A 22,029-nucleotide genomic window follows, 5' to 3' on the forward strand; every position below is an offset into this window, starting at 1 on the left:
CGCATACCTAAACCATTAATTACGACTCATTAGGAAAGCAACCGCCATCTGTCCCGGACGGACCGTGAATCACTCTTAATCATTGCATCTAGAGCCTCCTCTCCTCTCCACCCCCTTCCTATTTTATTTTGCTTTTTTTTTTTTTTTTTCTTTTGATCCACAACATCTCAACCCATCTCCACCCAACTACCACTACTACTACTACTACTACTATTGCGACTACTTGGTCTTCGTCTTGTTGAAAAAATCCTATATATATATATATATATATTATACACTCGGCACAACACACAGTAGCTGCGTCTTGACGTTGCCTTTTCGTTTTCTCATTCGATGTCTTTTTTTTTTTTTATCGTCCCTCATTCTCTCCCTCTCTCTCGCCCTTCTTTTATCACTCCCTTCGTGAATACACTCTTTTTTTTTCTGAACTGCTTTTGCAAGTTTCTCGCGCACTCACGCACAAACACGCAGGATTAATTCACCCCAGAGTGGAATTGAACACGTTTTTTTTTTTCGTATTCAGCCTTGATAATTTTTTTTTTTTTTAATCCAATGCTGTTATTTTTGTTTGTCGCTTCTTTTCTCACTTTTTTTTTTTCTGGTTTTAATTTTTATTTTTGTTTTATCACGCAATGCGTCTTTGCTCGTGTTTGAATTGCAAAATCAAGTGTGTGTGTGTGTGGATTGAGGTGCATCACCAAGACAATTTAGCTTGAATAATATATGATAAAAAAAAAAATAAATAAAAGCACATATATATACAGCCAATTACGACAGAGTGATACTCATCAACGAGTGTTTTAAGACAGTCTATAAGGCAAGTGTGTTGAGTGAGTGGGTGGGTAAATGGGTGGGGAAAAATATATATTAAGTGAGCTAAAACCTTGTGTCTTTTTTTAATTCTTTGTATTTGCAGTTGATTTATCCATTCGTCATTTTGGTCTCATTGATATGCACTGGATTAGAGAGTATATGCAGTATAAACGATTGGCATGTTGTCGATGATAAAAAACACATGTACAAATACAGTATTTATGTTTTATTTGTTTGTAAAACGAGTAATATATTAATTCCGTGAGAATTTTGCTCGTTAGAAAAAGTCATTTTGTATTTAAAGAATTTTAAATGAGTCAAGATTTGTTAATGCCAAGTGTCCTGATTATCACCACATTTGGTCAAAATAAAATACCAAAGTTGCTTACTTGAAAAAAAAAAACATTAATGACAAATTTGTGCATAAAAAAAAAAAAAAAAAAAAACACCGCAGCAATGTTAACTTTTTAAGAATTAATGAATTTCACTATGCAAAAGGAAATTGTTGGTATAAAAATACATATACATATATATAAATAAATAAATAACTCGAGTCAAGTAAAGTGCATGTGATGCATGGATGTGTGCAGTATATTTATATGTAACACGTTTCATTGCGGGACTTGGACTTATTTGTAAGTTGGTGAAAACAGATATACCTTTTATATTTATTAACGGGTGTGGTATTATTTTTCAACATTGTATTACACACAAATACACAAAGTACAATTTTTTTTATTCTTGGAAATTTGTCTTTCACCGAGTTGGCATAAAGCTAATTTCCCCATAACACGTATACCAATACCATAAATCAATCGACTAAACGATTTGCACTTTACCAGCAGGGGTGAAAATTCGAAACGAAAAAATTGAAAACGAATTTATATAATGGATGTGATCAAAAAAAGTAACTCAAAGAAAGAACAAGAAAAATAAAAAATAGCTAAGTGAACCTAACAAAAATGAAATGAAAGCAAAAAAAAAAAAAAACATTTAAAATATATACCCTGCAAGAATGATATAGTTAATGGATAAAATTGGCGCCAAACATTCTGAAATTTCATGTACGTATATATTTCTATAGAATTATATATCAAACTAGGTTAATTCAATTGAGTAGTTTTTGGTGATTTGTTCAAGTGCTGCTGGATGGACAAACGACAAATCGTTCATTCAAAAAAAAATAAAATAAAACAAATGAGTATCTTAATAATGTCATGTTGAAAAAATAGGGGAGAAAGAGAGAGAGATCGATTGGTTGTCTGTGTTGGAGTGTCATCAGAGGGATGTCCTGCCATTACACCCTCATTTTTTATTATTATCTATTTTTTTTTTTCTACAAAAAAAAAAACAAAATAAAAAGAGTATATATGTATAATCTATTGTATTCCGTTCATTTAGCGAATATTGGTGATTGAAAATATCCGGCATTTTTTAATTAATCCTCATTCAATATATTTTTTATGAAAATTCCATGTGGTGCATTAGTATATACGCGAGGCAAAGTCCCTTGTGTTTTCATCCCTCTAGTACACTAAGAGAGAAAGAGACAGAGAGAAAACATTTGTACCCTCAATGACAACCCTCTCTTTTTATATTAGTGTATAGTATATATATGGAAACTAGTTATATCAGCGCACGAGTGAACTCGCGGACAACGGGGTGAGGTAAATAACGTAAAATAAAGGGGCGAGGGCACGTCAGTATGCTGATGATTAATATCATTGCGGCATGCAATCCGATCAAATCTACCCCCCTCATCCACTCCCACTATATACATATAAATTTAACCCTCTTTAATCTACTCTTCTATTCTCTTTTCGTTTATAAATATAAATATAGTAGTAGTAGTAGCTGTACATGTGGTTGAAGGTGTTTGCATGAATTGTATGCGAACGTGATGATATGCTCGAGTCACAATGAAAATACCCATTGGGACATGGACATTGCAGACACTGGACCATTTTAGTATACAATATTATAATATAATATAAAACCACACCCTTCTCTTGATCTCTTAAACAAATGTCATCAAAGCTTTTTCATTATTTATTTTGTTTCTTTCTTTTAAATAAATTTTATATATATAGGCAATTTACATTTAGTTTGATTTAACCCTTTCGTCGTAGTCATAGTCGTTGTCGTTAACGTTGACGTCCTTTTTAGAATATACACACTTTGTATATTTGGCAATCATCAAGTGCCTCTAATCAGGACTGTGGTGTCAGCCCTTTTCCAATTGATGCCACGCATATATATACAAAATGTTTACATAATACAAATGCGCGCATACGTGCTGGGGTTTTTTAATTAATTTATATAAAAATATTCATGATTTTATTTTTACTTTGATTATAAAATATTATATTTTCTGCGGTTACAATGAAAATTTGAATACAACTGATCATATATATGTATAAAATGAAAAAAAGGGAATATTAATTTTTAATATATTATAAAAAAAAAATGTAAAAATAAAGTGAAAATATTCAATATTCAATTTCTAGATAATCCATCTCTATTATACCATATTCCAGACATATAAAAAAATGATGAAATATAATATATATCGATTGGTATGATATTGCTGAACTGATGCTTTATAGATATATAGTAGAGGGATTTACCAAGTGAAGGGAATAAGGGAGCAAACATGAATATCATTAATACAACCCGGCAAGCATGGTAAATGTTTACATCACATAATATATATATTCCTCACAGAAAAGCTGAGATCCAAACGTTGTATAAAATGCTTTTTCATTACAAATGCAAAGATCAAGTGAAAATAAAAAAATAAGTTAATAATAATTTTTTTAATCCAGAAGTAATTGAGTTTTCTTGGAATAAAATAATAAAATTTTCATAAAAAACATGTATTTTTTTTAGAAATTTAATTTCTCTTGAAATATTATATTCTATTATTATTTGATAAGTATATATATTTTTCTGGAAATTCGTTTACTTATTTTCACGATCTATATTACATCAAACTGTGCATATATGTATATATATAGAAAGATTCTTGAATACATAGAGGTCCAGAAATGAGTAGTATTCCAGAAGGCTAGAGCATGAATAACTTTACATAATGTATACAGGTATTATGTGCGGCGATGGCTGCTGGAGGCCCATAGCTACTGCACCACTACCAGCACCACCAGCAGCTTCTGATGTTAGGTATGTTGCTGCTGCTGCTATAACTACTATTCCAATATATGTATATACTTATAAATGTGTACATGTTTATAGATGAAAAAAAAAAAAAAAGAAAATACGACAACGAATGGCTTGAACTACATTTTTTCGATCAGCATATCTCTTCAGTTTGCTCACTATATATGTATGTACATATGTACGCATAACATGAGTTGAAAAAAAAATCGAATCTTTGATTATAAGAATAAGCTAGAGAAAAAATATTCATCTCTTGTGGAATAAAAAATTACAGACATATCTTATAAAGCAACTGGACGTGAGGACGATACCGCACAACGTACGTGCTTAATCACGTTTCTATATATCCCATGTGCTCTTTTCTCTCTTGGAAGCATTTTTGTATTCATACACGACAAAAACTATTTATTTTATTTTATATATTATATTATATTTATTTTATTTTTTTCATTCGTTATTATTTTTTTTGTTAAAAGTTAAGTTAAATGCATACACCCACACGAATGAAATGTGTAGCTTTAACTACCATTTTTATCCGATTCAGCTGAATAGGCAGTAGAAAATAAAAAAAATAAAATTGTGGAAAATAGTCGTCCAGACGATAAGTCGTTATCGATAAAGTGCATTGATTCATTTTCTTTGGAGATGCATGTGTGAAAGCAAACGTATATGAAAAAAAATAAAATAAAATAAAAAAGGCATCAAATTGGGGATTATAAAAAAATAAATAAATATGGGAATTGGTGAAAAAGTCGTCTATACTATATACTAGTCTGATTTTGCACGAATCGTCAAAGTAATAAAAATCGTTTCGACAATGGCCATTTTATGGCAACATCATTGCTCGTACCCTCCTCAATACTCGGCTATACTATATTTAGCTGGATTTATAAAACACGCGTACGTATACATTCACATATAATAAAATATATAAAATAAAATCAACTAATGGCTCTTTTGCACTTGGCTTTATAGATTTTTCACACGGTTTATCCAATAAAGACAGACTTTAAAAGAAAAAAAAAAAGAAAAAAGAGGGTAAAATTTAAAAATTGAACAGTGTTAATATATATAAGTTTAAGTTTGTTATATGGCATATATGGCAACCGGCGTCAGTTCCCATTACATCCAATCAACAACAACTACCATGTGTGAATTCATACACAAGTTGCCGACGTCAATTGTACCAACTTTAAGAAATGTAAACGTCAATTGTATGTGAAGGTTATATATATGTATTTATGTGTGTTGACTTTGTGACTGCACTCGGCTAATGTATTTATTGAAAGCAATGAATCACTTTTTATAATATTCCATGAGAATAAAATTCTAAATAAAATATAGTACAAATGACATGTGCCAAATGACTACATGCTTATCAAACTAAATTATTATTCAACACAAAGTGTTGTAAATTAAAAATTAAAAAATGAAAGATTCATTCATTATAAAAAATAAACATGTTTTTTTTTCCAAGAATAAAAGTAATAAAAGTAAATAAATATATATGGCCTATAACTTTGCAACTTTGCAACTTTTTCATCTCATCAATAAACTTTTAGCTTTCACCAGCAACATTGTCCTACAACAAAATGGCATATATGATTTCAGCATTGGCGATGATTCACTTGGGTTTCTTGTTCGAGTAGATAAAACGCTCAACCAACACAAGAGAGAGATGCAAATTTATTTTTACGACTTACTTGTGAAATGCTATTAAACCATGATGCAAAAACCTGTAGAATTTTAATGCACAGTAAAATGATGCTCACGAGTGGAAAATGAGTCTCCACATTATAAACAAGGGTGGCAAAAAATGTAGTAAAAAAATAAATAAAAATTATAGAAATAAAACTTTTTCTTTTTTTTTTTTTTTTTTAAATTTTTTAGAAGAAATTTGAAGGGAAAATAGTGTTATGGTGTTAGAGTGTGACAATGATTCTCTGCTCGGAAGCGCTAAAAGATAAAAAAAAATAAAATAAAGAACTATCAACAAAAGGATAATAATAATAGTCATAAATAAAAAAAAAAAAAGGAACTAAGATGTTAAAAAAAAAAAAAAATGAATAAAAAGAAAGACGAAAAAAAAAAAGAAGCCGACAGATCCGTTGTTGTGTGTGCCAGGGGGTCGTTGAGGGCGACTTTGGTTCGAGTAGGATTTTCGAGTTTCAGAAGGACATAAGATGTGTCGTGGTAAAACACATATATACATATATAAAATCTAAAAAAGTTCATGTTGGAGAAGTTGCAATGCATGTGCACTCTGTACCTCGTCGTATATATATAATATAAAAGACACAAAAATGAGTAAAAAAAATAAAAATATATATGAAAAAGTAGTGAACACAAGAAATAAAAAAGTCTAAATCGGCTTATCCTCTCTTCTAGATGGTTGGTTGGATGAAGCACGTTGTTCTATACCAAAGGCTGTATGGATTTTCCGAACGGATTTTTGCATTCCATAGAGATTCAGAAGATTTTTTTTTACAGGTAAAAGTTATTTTCTACCCCTCTTGTTCTTGTATATAGTACAACAACTCTAGCTCAGGTAGCAATTCCCATACACATTGAATAAAGATGATGAAAAAAATATATAAAAAAATAAATACAGATTGAAACATTGCTCGAGGTGGGGAAAGTCTTGTTATATTCCGTCCTCAGCTTGTATTATTATTTTTTTTATCTATCATATATATACATACGAAAGAAGAAAGTGTTTTTGTTGTCAGTAAAATACAAAAGTGTCTTGATAAAACTCAATGTGAATCAAGTTTTCTCTTTACTTTTAAATTTTTTTGCCTCCAGACAACAAGGTAAATGTACATTCCACCACCCTCAACAACAAATTTCTTTACATTTAAAAAATAAGAAAATAAAAAAAAAGTACTATTCACAGCACGTTTCATAAAATATCAATTCAATCATTATACATGTATATACAAATGACTATGTCAAATCCATGTGTCACATATATACATACTAATACCAATAACCGTGTCTCATTGTTGCAGTTAATATAGTGACAGCAAAATTCGTGATGCACTAAAGCGTCTTGTTTGTTTCGTTTCAGGTGTCAAATGAATGCTGTAAAATATTCTCACCTATAATCATACACAATAGGTGACCCAACGCCCCTCAAAAAAATAAAAGCCATTCAATATGAATAATAGAATTTTTATATATTATATATATGTATGTATTTGAAAAAAAAAAAAATCTCTATATGAGAATCAAATATCATTGTGTATCAAATTTTATGAAAGCAAACTCTGTATAAATCCGTTGTATAAATCTACATTATATGTTACGTCGTCAAAAAAGATAAAATAAAAAAAATTCCAAGAGATTTTTGTTGATCTCAGGTGTCAAATAAAATACCGAAATAGATTTTATATTTTGTTCATATGGCTTTATCGTATATACGAAGGGAATTAAGATGGGACCGCGTGTGCCCATGGACAAAGAAAAATATTGCATCTTATAGTCTCTGCTGCAGACATGTATACCGATCTTGAGAACAACCCTCAAAGATGGTAATCAGTTTATCATCAGCAAGAAAAACTTTGTGTCAATGGAAGTATACTCAAAAGAGAGGAAAAAAAAAAACTAGAAAATTGTACAATAAAAAATGAATGGAAATTGGAATTTCTCATTGGGGGCTATGAATTCATCGAGTACTGCATATATAGTGTTATTATACACACAATGAAGTCGGTTGAGAGGATCAATTCACTGAGGGGGACAGCTATTATCAATATAATCGGTCTGACCGTGCGTGTCACCCTTGTAATGCCTCGTCGTCATCGTCGTCATCGACCCATACGACAAGCCCTATATAAACCCTTTTCCCCCATGAATATAATATATTGCATTATATATATTATAATAATAACAACATTAAATGATGATACTCGATACAGCCTTGCTTAACAACATCAATTGTTCAGGTAAATGTCTCTCAATTTTATCCCGTGACATTATATAGTTTGACCGTTGCTGTCAAATTTATCATTACATGCATTATTGATGATAATTCTAGGAAATGATACGCTATAAAATATATATATTTTACACAATGCAACACAAAAATGAGGGTAAGATATAAATAAACATACATAGTATGTGGTGTCGTTATCGAACTATGTACCGAGAACTATATATATGTATAAACTGATGAGTGACAGTGACAATCGTGTCATATAGCTATTTGTAAAAAAATAAGGATATAAGTATTGTATTTTATTTTGTTCGATTTGACTGATTTCTGATGAATTACTAGAGTTTTTGATCGAACTGTTAGAGAGAGAAGAAGCTCAACAGGAAACACATTTGAAAAAAGAAATATAGCGATGATGATGTGGTGCCGTGGTGGTGATGGTATAGTCAAGCTGTCATTTGCATAAGAAATTCCCGTTGGTGTAAAATAAATGATGATGTTGTTGTTATTATCGATTGATGTTATATATTTAATGGACTTTATATCGACTAGTAAATATGACATAAAACTTTTAGTATATCATTTTAATTTTTGTAATTTAAAAAATGGCAATCGTACATATACATGTATATTTATAAAAAATATTAGAAATAAAAAAAAATGTATATAAATTATTAGTGCTTCTAGAGATAAATAATGTTTTTATTTATTTATTTTATTTTTTTTAAAAACTTTATTTTCCCTTGGTTATATGTGGTGATGGTTGAGTGCTAAAACTCCAGCAGTTTTCTGTCTCTGAAATTCCACGTTTTTATGCTCGACGAAACATCAGTTATACCGCCGGGATGAACGTCATGTTTTTTATGTTATTTATTTTATTTTTTATTTCATATATATATTTATTTATTTTTATTATTTTTGCCTCTTTATACTCTACTATACTTTTAGTTGAATTTTACTATTTTTTTATTATTTTTTTTTTGACCATGTATCGATATTGCCATTCACTATTATTTGGATTCGACATATGTAGTACAATAATCCCCAGAATTCATGTGTTTTTTCAGTCGTTTAAAAATCGATGAGTTTCATGTGTCATACACAGAAACAAAATAAGTAATGAAAAATAATTTGTTTTGTTTTTTTTTTTTATTTTTATTAATATTAAAAAGCATGTTTTATCCAGTCAGCACGATCTGATGAATATTTCTGTCTTTTTTTGTTTTTTCTCTTTTCCATTTCAATTTGTTAAAATAAATTTAAAAAAAAAATTATAATAGTATACATTGAAATCAGTGTGAGTGTAATTTTTCAATTCCGCAAACATTCACGATTGTTTCATTATTTTTTTATTTTTTAATTTAGTTTTAATTTTAATTTTTATTATTTTTTTCTCTACCAAGTACCAAGTATACTGCTGCAGTGACCTTCGTAATTCGTATATATGTATATATGTATACGACTATTGAATTTTTTAAATATATTTTATTTTTTTTAATTTGAAATAACCTCGCGGCAGTATAGCGTTAATTAAGCAGAAGCCTAGAAGCACGTTTGTTTGGTCGTCGCGAAGGTAAAAGACGATATGCAATCGGATCATTTCATTGGTCTTCTTCTATACTTAAAAATGCCGCGCAATTGCCGCTTGGTTATATACCGTTTGTTCTTTTCTTCATTGGCTCACTCATTGCACTACCGAGTTTTTATAAAGCAACTATATACATATAATCACAACTTTTGAAATATAAAATGAAATAAAATAAATACAAAGACTGCAGCAAAGACAAGGGCAAATAAGTACTGAAGAATAAAAGACACAAGCAAGTGAAAAAAAATTGTAGAGAAATAAGATGGTTATAAAAGAAAAGTAAAGATAAAGTGATAAAAAAAATTATTCTTAATGAAGCGAAGCATCAGAACTTGCGTTTTTCTTAGTTGTCCTGCAAGACGCTAATTTTATTCGTATTTACTCGTCTGTCGCGATGATTCTCTTGCGTTTTGCGACAAAATTTTGTCACTCGATTGCACAAGCAAACGGTGAGAGAAAGCATTACCAGAAAAAATAAAAAAAAATAAAAAAAATAAACATGAAAAAGTTTTTAAAAAAATAAAATTCCCAGAGGGTATAAAAAATATATAACAGGACGACAAACACTCGGGACTTGGCCAAATGTGTATTTGTCTTTTTATATATGTGTATGAAAGTAAGTATGTTTCGAAGACATCTCACTGCATTGCTATTACATACTTTTTCAGAAAAGTCCTTCGAAAAAATACAAGAAAAATAAGACTTTTCGATGTTTTCTTTATTTATTTCCGACACAAGGACCATCAGGGAAATACTGAAAATACACTGAGAAATCACGAGGGATATAAAATAAGTATAAAAAATAAAAAAATAAAAAAAAAAAAAACATATTTTCGTCTGTATAGCACAAGTTTTTACTTGTTCCAGAAACATGAAAAGACTAATGTATAAGTAACAGTAAATATAGCAGTAAAATTAATAACTTATTATTTCTTGATTGTAAATATATGCTCTGAAATACGAGAGAAACAAAGACAGACAGAGTCATCATCAAATAACATACAGAGAGCTTCAAAAGAAATAAAGTAAAAAAGTTTTTTAAAAAAATTTATATAAAAAAAAAACGAAATAAATGAGAGAATGGACGACGACGACGACGACTACGACGACGAGGCTAAAGTTGGCAAGGTGAACGAATCGCCAGAAAAGATACGTTGACTTGAAAAGTCTATAGAGTTCTCTTAATTGCACACCATCGTTGGCTTTTTTTAAAAAAAAATTTGTTTTTTCATACCTTCATATATATGAAACATATCGATATGCCTGATGGTAATAAACGAACATGGCATTGACAAAAGAAAAGGAAAAAAAAATATATTCTATACAAAAAAAAAAATCTGACAGAAGCAAAAATAAAAATTTAAACCCTGCTGAGAAAGGATTCCACCAAAAGGTTCGAAAAAAATCATCAAAAAAAAAAAAAAGGATTTCAATAAGAAAAGAAAAATATATGTTTGGACATGAGGAAAAAAAAAAAAAAAAAAAAAAAAGGTAAAAATTTGAAGAAAAGGGGTTAATATGAGAACATAAAAAAAAAAAAAAAACAAAAGAAAAATCTTCGGAAATGGATGAATAGAAAAACTTGCAGAATTTTTTTTTTTTTTTTTTTTTTTCAAGTCTTTTCATTTGAAGAATCAAAAAAAAAAAAATATAAATATAAAGAAATATGTAAAAACTATGGGTATATTTTTTTTTTTTCATTTGAATGATAAAAAAAAAAGAAAGGTCAATTTTGCTGGACTTTTGAAATAGATGGTTTGAAAAGCGTCAAGTGCACCAATCACGAAGCCGTTATTGGCAGCAATTATGATAATAGCATACCACCGAGGGCTCAGAATTCAAAAGGTAAAAGGCACCGGCGTATCGAGTTGGTCAAGCTTGGTGCTTCTTCATCGTCTCATGAAGAACAGCAGGAGGAGCAGCAGCAACAGCAACAGCAGCAGCACCATCAATATACATATATACAGTCATCTTTTTCCCTTGCCTCAACCCTTTCGTCTTTTTTTTTTTCCTATCTCTTTCTGTCTTGCCAACATCACCACGACCACCACCATCATCAAGAAGAGAGCCTTTACCGCGCGCACGAGAGTCAGTTTCCTACATAGCATCAGGGCCCTCTATTAATCATATAAATGGTTCATTACGACCAAGAATATTATACTACCCGTGATAATTACGAGCAAATTACACTAGCACCAAATTCATCTAAGCATCATTACCAAAGACTCGATTTTATATTATATCCACCATATTGCCCCTTCTCTTTTATTCACTATTGCTGCAGCAACCCCACAATTTATCTCTCTGAGAAAATAAATATTAAATCCCAGAGGCACAGTAACAAAAAAAAAAAAAATATATGCAATCACTTGATTTGCTCATGGCACTTTTTCATTTGCGACTAAAACTCTCTCATCATAATATTATTTTTAATTAAAACTTTACTTTCATATATTATTATTTGTTATTTTAATTTTTAATTTTTATTATATTATATGGAGAAAAAAAAAAGATAAAAAAACAAATAAATAATGACAAGGGTAATTTGTAAATTTAACTTGTATAAATACATGTGCGAATTATTATTATTATTATTTGAATAAAAAAAATAATTTTTTACCAGTAGCATTGCATTTCTAATTGGACATATGTAAGTTGTTTGCTTCACAACGACAATGACAAGGGGGATTAAGATATATTTATTTGTATGCATGCAAACATGCGTATGTGTGTAATGTTTAATGTGCACAAGAGAAGCTGGATTTTCAATATATAAATGTGGTGATAGTAATTTTGTGTGTAAATGTGTATATAGCTGTCTGATGAGCATTCTCAATGGACATGAGGCAAAAAAATAAAAAATATAAAGATTGTGAGAGAGATCACATATATGTATATTACAAGAATTTCTTGACGGTAAATGATCATATACATAATTACAAGGTTTGCAAGTCTGAATCAGGCCACCACCACCATCACCACCATCACCACACGGTTTTAATCAATGGGATTAGCATCGACTGAATATTATTATGTAGCCTCCAATAATATTGTCCGACCTTGACTCGCTAATATAACCGAAAGGCATTTTATATTTACCATCAAATATATTTATAATATATCAAGTAATTTTATCATCTTTATTTCACTTGCAATTTTATCTTTTTTTTAATTCTTTTAATTTTATTTATTTATATATATTATATTTTTTTAATACACTTTGAAACTTTAATATTTCTTTATTTTCTTGGTCTTTCAGTGAAACGATGGAAGATCAAGTTTCAAGTTTTTTTTTTTTTTTTTTTCTCTTTACTGCTTCAAGCAAGAAAAGAGTATAAAATAAAATTTAAAATATATATTTTTTTTTGTTTCAAATGAAATAAAAAATAAGAGATAAAAATAAAACACATGGTCAGATTAAGGTAAAATAAAATATAGAATTAAAAATTGTAAAAATAAAATTAAAGGGGGTTAAGAGAGAGAGGGGGCAAAGGGTTGGAGAATTATAAAATGGAAATAAAGAGAAAGGAGAGCATTCCATGTGTAAAACACAAACCACTCAAATTTTCGATTCGACTCGGGTATTATTATTGCACGCTTGGGCTTTAAACATGACCATGTCGGCATCGTACTCATTCGCCGCTTCATGCCAAGTTTCTTGTTCAACAACACCATGAAAAACCCAACACACTTACTTGATGTATATAAAAATGGATATATATATAATATATAAATAAACTAATAATAATTGCAAGTACACGGAGAGAGTACAACAATGAGAGAGAGTGAGACAGATATAAATATAAATTCTATTATATTTTATAAAAAAGACGACACGACAAACACCTTACTTAATTCTAATTTCTAAAGCCATGGCATACTATATACTATTTGTTACTATATCGACACGCGTCGTGTAATATTTCAGAGAAAATAAAATAAAAGTAATATGCATTTAAAGCTCCTAGAATATAATTATATATTTAGCTGTTATTTAAATTTTTAAAGGAAAATTCCATAATATTTTTACTTGAAAGTATAATTTCATCTGGCAAAAAGTAATACGAATAAAATTCAAAAAAATAATTGAAATGAAATTTATATTTAAAAATGTATTTTTTGAAAATAACCACGACTTATTCAGCAAAATAATATCGATCAGTCTTGTATATATAGAGAAAAAAATCAGAAAATTACGTTTGGTGTATTTTATATTTATCTCCAAGACTAAAAAAAATCATCAGAAGATGATAAACGCGCGAGCTGGTATATTAGACAATGAAATGACTCGAGTTCCCATGATTCCATGAACGAATAGCCAGAAGATGGAAGTCTCGAAGCAATTACGAGATAATTCGCAGGTGTTGTGAGAAAATGGCAAACGCAAAAGCCGGCGCTATTGAATGCTTTCTTGGCCTTAATCGCTGTTGATTTTTTTTTATATATATATTTTTTTTTTATCATTACTTACGCAATTTTTATGATACGATGACCAGTACATGCATGTAGCTATAACGTAAAAAAATAAAAATAGTTGCTAAACATCGATCGAGATGTATTGAATAAAAATATATAATTTGAATTATCATCATCATCATCATCATCAAATGTATAGCAGAGTACAGCCGATTGCAGACAATTTATCATAAAAAATATTACAAAGTTTTTTATTTGAAAGTTTTCGCCCATATGAATTAAGACCAAGAGATTTATATATATTTATTTGACATCAATTGGCAAGATATAGCCAATAAATTATTGAGATAAGATTATTTGTGAGGATCAAATATATAATAAAATAATAAAAATAATTCTTTATATTATTACGGCCACATACATGTACAATGTGGTCTCTGTTGGATATAGCTTTAAATCGAAAATATAATATTCTATTGAATATTATTATCATTTTAATTTCTAAAAAATATATAGGTATATCTATAAATAAATATAAATAAAAGTAACAATGTCAGTCAAATAAATGTAATCCTAAATATATTATATCTAAAATAAATAAAAGTAACAATGTCAGTTAAATAATATATACCTCAATTCAGCTTGTTTCATTTCATTGCGTGTGTGTCAGCTGTCAGTTGTGATTAGTCATCGATTTTATTATTACACTATATATGTACAATCAAACAAGATAGATATATATCTTGTTAAAATAAAATTAAGTTAAAAAAATATAATATCATGTTTTTTTATTTTTATCATAATGTTTTCGTCTCTGTTAGTCACAGCTCTTGTCTATATGGCAATGAAATAACTCGACGTATATGGGAGAATATAAATATATAATAAAAAAGTAACATCATGCGCGATATCGAGTGTGACATACGGGCACGCGTTCTTCTTGTGTTGGATCTACACGTAGGATCCAATGCCGAAAGAAACATAATCGAAATTCACGAGAGTAACTCGACATCATATTTTTTATTTTTTTATTTTTAACATGTATATATCTATAGTGTGAGAAAAACGGTTTAGCTCGTGCACTATATATATTTTGAAAAAAATAAAAACGTAAAACCGGTGTGTGTGAGAGAGATATATATTATTTCATATAAAGTGTCTGTTGATCTGTCGATCGATCCATCGATTGGTGATGGAACGCGGAAACTAGATGCACTATATATCACTCCATGTCCCATCACTTTTCACACTCACTCATACACACGTATTAACAAGTCGGAATTGATATCATTTCAAAATGCAAACACACAAACACATGCACACATGTCATACATAATCAACTGGATGAGACAGTCGACATACAAGAAAATTTTAACTGATGATGATGATGGCCCCTTGAATATACACACACACCCTGATGTTATTGTCAAATTTTGATATCATTTTTATAAAAGCAACTATCAGCCTGTCACATCAACAAAAGACTTAAAATTTAATAAAAATATATGACTTTTTTAAATGTATATTTTGAGTATATTAAATAATACATTTTATTGACTTTAATTATCTTTATTTAACGTGTTAAACTTGACCCGAGTGACAATATTGTATTATCTATTTTTTAAATAATGCATATAGAGACTGTTGTTATTATATCACGCAAGGATTTAAATGTTTTATCACACTTTCCAACAAGAGTGAAACAAAAAAAAATATATGTTAATAATTAATAATTTATGGTATAAAAAAAAATTAAACATATCCGAAACATGAGTTTATGGGTGTGTAAACGTGGCCTGAGAAATTGACAGATGTTTTATTATTATTATTGTTATTGTGAAAAGAGGGATAAATATAATTATACATGATATGATTTTTTTTTATTCTTGTCAATATTGTTAAGTCACTTTTTGTTATTATCAAAAGTTCAAAGAGAAATATATCTAGTTTTATTTGAGGAAAAAAATAAAAAATAATATATGAGATTGTAGAAATTATTTTTTATCTCAGTTTTAGAGTATATGTATTTAATTTATATTTTAAAAAGAGTGATTTTGTGTGTTATCATGTTCAAATTTAAAATATATTGACGCAATGTTGAAATAATATAATAATCAGCTTACAAAATGCATTAAAGTTTTAAAAATAATTGATAATTCGAATAAATTTTATAAATTTAATTTAAATATATAAGCAGATGATGATTTTTAATAAACTGTTGAATAATTTATTTTTTATTCATATTAGATGCATGTAATGTTATTATATTTTTCAAGCCAAGTGTGATAATAGAGTATATGAGTGGAACTTTGAGTTTGTTTACACGCGTGACACCAAGAAGCCAAGGCCTCTTTGTGCTCTTTGCAAATATTGTTATTATCATTTCTAAAGCCAATGTCGTCATACACGTGATATTTGTTTTTTTTTTTTTTTTTTTCTCATTCTAGCACTAAAAGTAAGCAGTAAAAGAGAGTCTAAAAGAAAAAAAATATGTGACTAAAAAATTCTAGTGTAAATTTCCGGAGCAAACAGCACAAATTCATTTTTTTTTTTTTTTTTTTTCTATTTACATATCAGTCAAAAGTTCACAATTTTTCTTTGGTATTTTAATTTTTTTAAAAACGCACATAGTATGTACATATATGTATGTACAAATTTATGAAAAAAAAAAAAAAAAAAATTCAAAATGGAGTAAATATTATATTATTAAAATATGATGAATAAAAATATAAAATTAGAGGTTAGGTACTCACAGGCTGATTGAATCCGGCGGTAAAAAATTCACACATATCGTATTAAAACAAAATAAACTTTAAACACACTGTTTAACACTTTAAACATAAAAAATATATCACCCACAATATATTAATAAATAAATAAATTAATTAATTAACAAGCCTCAATGAGAGGAAAAAAAAAATGGGAATAATGCTCCGTCAATTGACGAAGTTTAGTTTAGACCTCCGGTGTCTATAAAGTGCTGCGAATTGTTGATCAGAGAGAGAGAGAGAGAGAGATAAAAAAAATAATAATAACAAAAAAAACTATAGGAAGGTTAAAGGGAGAAATGTTGCAGGGGCTTCCTGCAGCGGGGATCACTGTGTGCACCAGTGGTTATAACAAAAAAAATATATATATAAATTCATATATATTATTATATATCTCTCTGTGGGGCCCTTGATGTCTGCCGCAGGCTTTTCTCTCTATCTCTCTTTTATTTTTCACATAAAACTTCATACATGTAATATGCCTTCTTCACCAATTCACGTCTGTTGGCAAGTATCAACTTTACTCACTCACGACACATGGAATTAATATCCAAGTCACAAGCGTCACAACAAAACCAGAAAAAAATTATAATTTATATTTCAAAAAAAAAAAAATAATAAATATATTTATATAAAAGCAATAATGATAATAAATAAATAAGAATTAAATAACAAAAGATAATAAACTTTGAAAAACTTTTCGTCACTTGTCACTAGGTTGCTCCAAAATCCCAACAATGATCCACTTTTGAAAATATAAAACTTAATTATGTATTATTTTTCAATTACTTTTTTTTTTTTTTTTTACTCCAAATTGTTATAAATTCCTTTGAGTCTATTAATTTTTAGAACAAAGCCACTTTGTATTAATTAAAATATATATACTCCACAGGACTATTCAAGTTCAATATTTTTTTGATTGATTTATATTTATTTTGTTGTTTAGCGATAAAATTTATATATATCCAATACGTAAGCGGATAAAATTAAAGATGCCCGATCCGCTCGGTAGGACGTCAGCGGCAAAACTAACCGTCAGTGGGGAAAGAGAGCGGCATCATCCCCACCACAATTTAGACCTCACCGACAGTACATTTCCCCTGTTGGGCTTGTACCTTGCCGCTCGACCCGGCTCACTCTCTCGTTGTGTCATCTCCCACTCTACTATTATTTTCAACTATGTATTTCCATCCCTCATTTTGTTCTCGACCTATCCTCTCTCCCTTTGCCCCGCTGACACTCGCTCTTGCAAAACTACCTTGAAAACCCGATTGTGAATGTGCGCTATCCTTTACTCTCTCGGCTTTCAGCATTTCGCTCTCTTAATCATTTTATTCGCGATACTTTCTCTCTCTTGATTTCTACGTATATCTCTTTTTATTATTTCTCGTATTCTTCTCAAATCTATGTACCAGTTTTTTTGTCTTTATCTATCTACCTACCACCTTACACTGCTTCTTTATGTTACTCGTTTACTGTGCTGATGATGATGCTGCTGCTGCTGTTGCTGTAGCTGTTGTTGGTACCCCACAATCAAAGTAAAAATTATATCCAAAGCTGGCATAAAATTATAAATTATATTTTAGAAAAAAAACAAACTCTAATATTATCTCTCTCGTTTATTTTTTTCTTTTTTTTATAAATGACGCCATTTGAAAGGAATTATCATCTTTGAGGTATACCTATGTACAAATATTTAAATTAATAAAAAAAAATTAAAAAAAACTTACTAAAAGCTATCTGATAAATTTGAGTGTATATTAATTATTGTATAAAAGGCTTTTTAATTATTTAATTTTAAAAATATGTATATATTTATAGTTTTTATTATTTTTATTTTTATTATGTTTTGTAGGTTTTAGATATTTTTATGTATTTGCGGTAAAACCATAAACACCGTTAACAAACAACTAGAAAAAAAAAAAAATAAAAGTAATTATTTCTTTATCTTTAAAACATGGTTTGAGTTTTGAAAGAAAATTATTATTGTTTATTGTTTATTAATATGTAGTGATTTGAGTGACATCCCTCGTTTAGACCACACACAAACGATAATGGCCTTGTCTCTATTTATCCTGTCAAACATTGTCACTGATTGTTATTACACCTTGAAATTTTAACATCAAACTGATGATGGGTGGTAAGTTTACGTATTTTTTTTTTTTTACTTATATTTATATTTTTATACTTGCATTGTCTTTTTTATTGTTTCTTTCTTTTCTTTCGTTTAAAATTTCACTTAACCTTGACTTTTATTTTATTATTTTTCGTGTACCTTTCCCAAATGGATAACGGGCAAATTTGACACGGTGATTCAACAAAATTTCGCAAAACTATTACACACTATTGATGCAATATATCTTGCGTGTGTATGTGTGGAATTTTTTTTTCTCTACTGGCACACTGAGAAAAGAAAGGTCATATCTTTTACCAAGAGAAATAAAAATTAGCCCAGGTCAAGTTAAGGTATTTTTTTTCTACACCCTGTTGATTTTATTTGTGTTTAATTTGACCTTTCTTATTCTTAGGTTTTTTTGGAGCAACATGACATTTTTTTTTTTATTTTCTACCTGTCCAAGACACTTGGAACGAATTGATTTAAAATGCACCACACATTACATATACTTGTTTTGCGCGCATGCTCATTTATTTCGAATATTTTACAAAGAATCTACTGATAAATTACAAGAAGAATAATTAAGTCACAAACTCACAACAACTATTATTTCTATTTAAAAAAAAGAAATTTAAAGATCACACAGAGAGCTTGCTTAGATATTTTGGTTCAAGTAAAATTTATTTTCACACTATATCTATATAGAAAAGTATATAGCCTTTTTTTTTTTTTTCATTGGCCTTGCTTGTGGATCAACCACATGCGGATTTTAAAATCTTTTCCCTTGATACTTATATGCACTATTTTATTTTCCATTTGAAGCGGTAAAAAGCACCCCTAGACAAAAGAGGCCACCATATATACCATCTTGGCAATCGCATAAACAAACTGCGGATCGCACACAATCTTATAAGTGTAACTCGTGAAAATGTACGATCTACACCAACGAGTGTTGGGTAAATTTAAACTTGCCATTTCTTTCATTTTTTTTTTTTTTCTTCTCCTATATATATCTATAGAGTGTATGTAAAATTTTTGGTATATATGTTTGTAAATCGAGTGGAAAAGAGAGTATTTCGTTGGGTGTTCGTGTTCGCACCATTCAACATGAGTCAAGAGACATTTTTTTATTATTTTTTATTTTTTTTTCCATTTTATTCGCTTGAGTTATTCCGTGATTGAACGACTTGAGTAGTTTTTTTATTTTTCTTATTTAAAAATTAATGTCTATCAAGCAAGTTATTAAATGAATTAATATTAAATAATAGACAACAACTGTATATTAAAAATTTACGATAATTATTTACATTTAAATGGAAATTAATTTTTTTTTCATTTTATTCATATAAATATATAAATTGTACTCACGTGATGGTTATTAGAATAGTCGTTAAAATTTGTTCCACGTACGTTTTTTCTTTTCTTCTTATTCGTGTTGGCTTTTTTTTTTTTTTTTTTATTTAATCTCTGTAACACATGAGAAAAAAAATAATTGTTAATAAAAGAACAAAAATTCCACTCGGGAATATTCGAAGCTGATGAGGAAAAAAATTACATTGACAATCATGCTTTATATATTTATTTAAACTGACCAACTTTGGTCATATCATATAGCGTATAGATAAAAAAGTAAAAAAAATAAATTACACAATTTTTTTTTTTTTTATAATAAAACAAAGATTTGCATTCGAGGGATTTTCGTAATCCGTAGGACTAATACCAATGATCCTATTATTGAAGCTATCCTATTTTTTTAAAACTTTAACATTGTGAAAACAAAAAAAAAAAAGAAAAAAAACCGTCAATTATATAGTGCAATTGATGAGTCATTTGAAAAATTGTATTTTCATTTGAAAATTAATATTTAAAATTCAAATGGATTTTTTATATTATTGCTGCAAGATGTTGATGAATTTTAAAATATTTAAAATGTTTATCTCAAAGATATTTTTATATGTTTTTTTTTTTTTGTTTTGTTTTTATGTCGCATTGTGATCGTGACACGTATATCCAATGCATTCATTTCGCATACGTGACGTCTTACTTGTGAATCGCTGCAGTAGCCTGCAAGTATTACGTATAAAAAAACGAAAAGGGATTTTGCAATGGGTATAAGGTAAAATTGGTTGAAACGAGCTGTATAAGTTTGTGCATTGGCAGGTTGAAAAGAGAGTAAGATAGCGACACATGGGGATTCACTTTAATGATCCCAAGAGACCGACGGGATGTATAAATACGCAAACGAAAAGTCCTTTCTTATACTTAACCCTCGGGACAAATCCCAGAGAAACACCAGAGCACATACATCAGTCCTTAAAATAAAATAACAAATAAAACTATATATATACATTGCAAGCAATTGTTTAAATATATTTTTAATCAACACAAATTAAAATTTTCAAATAGCTGTGTGCCAAATTTAATATTATTGCGACATTGTATGATGCATCCACTTTGATCATGTATTTTGATTTTTCAATAGTTGCTGCAGCCAGCTGAGTATAAAAATATCTGCAATGATGCTGAACGAATTATTTTTTTATTTATTTTATTTTTTCTTTTTGGCTCATGTAGGTACCTATATAGGTATATAAAGGGGCTGAAGATGTTTTTTTGGGTGATTGAAATAAAAAACAAGGTTAACCGACAAACCTCGTGTATTTTGAATATTTCTTTTATTCTATATATATATTATTATTTTTTTTTTTTCAAACTTCAATCATATTTCTTTCCGGTTTATTATATTTATTTTTTTATATTGTATGTATACATCAAAAATCTTGAGGTATATTTATTTTATTATTTGCTTATAATATACCTGTTTTTTACTTATAGTTTATATTTAAAAATATATAATTACAAATCAATTAAATATGGTGACGTGAAAGATTAAATAATTTACTTGGTGCTTTTCTTGTCTCTGTCATAAATGTGTTAATAACAAGTCTTATATATATATTCTTGGATGCATGAGTGAAAAGCTGGAATAGAAAATAGAATATTTAAGGGTGAATAGGGTACGTATATATAGATATATATGAAAAAGCTGTCAGTTTTCAAAGTTTTGCAATGGCTGAGGTCGACTCAAGTTATGGGGGTTGTTATCATATATATATGTATGTATTATAAGGTAAATGACATTTTGCATAGAAAAAGAGGTTGCATGCATATAAGGGAAGAAGATGTGCCATCTGCAAAACATGTCCGTCAAATA

At 28.8% G+C, this 22,029-nt stretch overlaps 1 protein-coding gene across 7 annotated transcripts in view; it reads right to left on the reverse strand.

Moving 5' to 3' along the window:
• LOC122858497 (latrophilin Cirl-like) overlaps positions 1-20,283 on the reverse strand; it is an 86,115-nt gene extending 65,832 nt beyond the window's left edge. For 3 of the 7 annotated variants that reach the window (XM_044161436.1, XM_044161434.1, XM_044161435.1), the window contains exon 1: positions 16,685-17,741. The gene's annotated coding sequence lies outside the window, so the exon portion shown is untranslated. Of the gene's footprint in view, positions 1-16,684; positions 17,748-20,183 lie in introns of those variants that run through there. The other 4 variants (XR_006374296.1, XM_044161432.1, XM_044161431.1 and 1 more) reach the window with 4 other exon arrangements.
• Between the last annotated feature and the right edge of the window lie 1,746 nt (positions 20,284-22,029).

The sequence above is a fragment of the Aphidius gifuensis genome, linkage group LG5 (genome assembly GCF_014905175.1).
Source record: "Aphidius gifuensis isolate YNYX2018 linkage group LG5, ASM1490517v1, whole genome shotgun sequence".
Lineage (NCBI taxonomy): Eukaryota > Metazoa > Arthropoda > Insecta > Hymenoptera > Braconidae > Aphidius > Aphidius gifuensis.